This window comes from Puma concolor, chromosome A1 (genome assembly GCF_028749965.1).
Source record: "Puma concolor isolate L17-30 chromosome A1, mPumCon1.1.hap2, whole genome shotgun sequence".
Taxonomy (NCBI): domain Eukaryota; kingdom Metazoa; phylum Chordata; class Mammalia; order Carnivora; family Felidae; genus Puma; species Puma concolor.
The window spans coordinates 230,160,926-230,163,920 of record NC_141667.1 but is presented as its reverse complement, the minus strand read 5'-3'; the positions used below and the strand labels follow the sequence as shown (position 1 = coordinate 230,163,920).

At 43.5% G+C, this 2,995-nt stretch overlaps 1 long non-coding RNA gene across 1 annotated transcript; it reads right to left on the bottom strand.

The window, feature by feature from the left end:
• Positions 1-247: 247 nt before the first annotated feature.
• Positions 248-2,494, bottom strand: LOC147584833 (uncharacterized). The gene is made up of 2 exons (XR_015253727.1): positions 1,913-2,494; positions 248-704 (listed from the first exon to the last, which is right to left on the bottom strand). It is a non-coding gene; the product is annotated as an uncharacterized LOC147584833 (long non-coding RNA).
• Between the last annotated feature and the right edge of the window lie 501 nt (positions 2,495-2,995).

Sequence of the window (2,995 nt, the reverse complement as noted above, 5' to 3'; positions counted from 1 at the left end):
CCTTGTACTCCAAATTTATGTCCATCACGTTTTAAATGGCTGGATGAATGCAAAGCTTCTCTAAGCCTGAGCTAATCAGTCTTGGGAAAATTAGAGGCTCAGAAAGACCCAGCAACTAATATAAGTCATTAGTGACTATTTAAGGTTAGGTTCACATTGCTTTCCTAGGAAAGGTAGCCAACTGATTTACAAGGAGGAGAGAGACAATCGCTGGCTAAGAGAGCTGCACAAGGCCTCTAGAAGGAGAGACTGTAAATGGCAGATTTATAAGACAAATTACGAGATTGGCAATAAAAAGTGCATTAACCACTCCAGTCCAAACCACTAGTGGGTGGAAAACCAGGAATTATGGTTGCTATGAGGCAGAGCCCACAGTTACAAAGGGCCCAGGTTGAGGACTCTGTGCTTGGGTTTATGTTCTTCTATGACTGTCTGGAAATTCTTCATCCACGTCTATCTCTGAATTTGTGTTTTGTGATGATGCTGTTTTGTGATGATCCAATGCAATATGCACATGGATGATGCACCAGGTAGCAGCCCGCGTGCGGATGGCAGTGGTCCAGCACAGTCCACGGGCGCACAGCAGTTGGCCCAGACCTTCCGTCCACGCCTCAGGCAGTTCAGCCTTCCCAGGGGTGTGGCCAGGACAGAATCTGGGTCCATCGGTGGTGGGAACGGTAGCAGCAGGAGTGGCAACCACAGATCTGCAAGTTCAAGGAAATGTCAGAGGAAACGTTGAAATAGCATCGTATAAATTCGCATGTAATGTTCCACTTACATGAAACCCATTTGTACAGAGAGATAAATCTTTTAGAAGAAGTTATTCTGTGATAATCCTCAGTTCCAGATGTAATAAAATGTATATTTTGATATAATTTATCAGAAATTTATCTGCATATAATATCTCCAATAATCCCAACAATGTTGTCACAGCATGTAAAATAGCTCCAGTAACAGATGCATATGCAGAAAGTCTTCTCAAAATTAAAAATGATAGAAAATATTTTTGTAATCTTGCAAGAGGGACTAATATTGTTTTATGTATTTTTAAAAAATTTTAACGTTTATTTATTATTGAGAGAGAGACAGACAGAGCATGAGCATGGGAGGGGCAGAGAGAAGAGAAGACCCAGAATCTGAAGGAGGCTCCAGGCTCTGAGCTGTTAGCACAGAGCCTGATGCAGGGCTCAAACCCACAAACCCAGCGAGATCATGACCTGAGCTGAAGTGAGACGCTTAACCGACTGAGCCACCCAGGCGCCCCGGGACTAATATTGTTTTAAATCAATAGCTATTTAAAATAAAGTTGTGGGGCTCCTCGGGGGCTCAGTCGGTTGAGCATCTGACTTCTGTTCAGGTTATGATCTCCTGGTTCGTGGGTTCCAGCCCCGTGTCTGTGCTGACAGTTTGGAGCCTGGAGCCTGCTTTGTTCTGTCTCCCTCTCTCTCTGTTCCTCCCCTGCTCATGCTTTGTCTCTCTCCTTGAAAAATAAATAAACATTAAAAAAACAACAAAAAAAAATAAAGTTGCTAGAAGTATGGATTTTGATGTTCCAATAAATTAGCCAAAAAGTCAGAAAAATCATACGATCGATGGAGGTATCACTTTAACAAAGCATAATCATAATTGACATGATATAAAATGATGACACCAAAATATCATTCTGCAAATTTGCAAGTTTGTGTTGTTACTCGTGCATCGCTATTACTCCTGTTACCCTTTTGTAGGTAACACAAAACTTTTGAAGGAGAACTTTTTATATTTTAGTACCTTCAGTAGCACTTTTCCCTGCTCTTTCAACGGGAGCTTTCATTTTCATTTTGCACGGGGTCCTTTACGTTAGGTATCTGGCCCTGCTCCCAGCAGAAGGAGATGATACTATAGAAGAGACAAAGGGGATGAGGTTCCTTACCAAGCGTCCAAGTTTCATTTTTATCCTGATGAAATCTATAGCTCCAAGCAGAGGGAGTGGCCAGCTCAGGGCTGGGGTTGAGTGAGTGCTGAGTCAGGTGCTACCTTCTGGCGTCTGGCCAGGGCGAGTCTCGCTTTGGAGGCGGCGTGCTTTCTCTGGTTGCCAAAGTAGCACATTAGGTGCTGGACGGCATTCCAGGCAGAGACAATCCGAGAAGAAGGGATTGTTTCTTTCCTTAGTCACTCCTCTAGTACAAAGTACTGTATGTTTTATGTCTATTTTTATTCTCATCTTCTTCTTTCTCCCCAGAATTAGCGCTGCTTCCAGGGGGAGAGGGAGATGGCAGGGCGGTCTGGTGTCTGTTGTGCTGGGCTGAAGAGCTGGATGTGGGCCTGGCTTTGCCCCTTGTTGAGACCTTTAGAAGCTACTCAAGTCTTTACTTCTTCATTGGTGAAGGATGCAGTGACAGCTGATGCATATTAGTGACACTGCTTTGACTCGTTGCTTTTGTGTCATCAGAGCAAATGTCAACAGCGGGAGAAAGGCAAAAACACGGTAGGATTATTACAACAGTGCTTGGTCATGTACATGCCCCGAACGGGTCTTGGGGACCTGCAGGGTTCTGTGGACCACACTTTGAGAACCACTGTTCTGTGGCATCGTTTGAAGATGACAGAAGCCCCCAGTGTTCAGAGGAGACCCAGGAGCCCGAGAGAGGAAAACCCAGCAGAACACACAGGACAAGCCCCTACATGAAAGATTAAAGTTTGAACCAAAACGCAGAAGTATGTCAACGTAGTCAATTATGCTTTGTAAAGACTTTCTGCATGCTTTTTGAACTAAAACTGCTAGCAAATGAATTGGAGGGCAGTAGTGTTAGTGAGACTGTTAGTGACCTGGAAATTCACCTGGAAGTACTATCTTAAAACACAGAGCAAATGAACGAGGACAAGATAATCAGGAGAAAAAAACTGGATTGTTGGCAGCTGTATCTGGAAGAATTAATGTGAGTAAAAGAAGATTTAGAGAAGAGAAAAGGAGCAGATGGAGAAGAGGCAATAATTAAACTAATGGAAGAAGAAA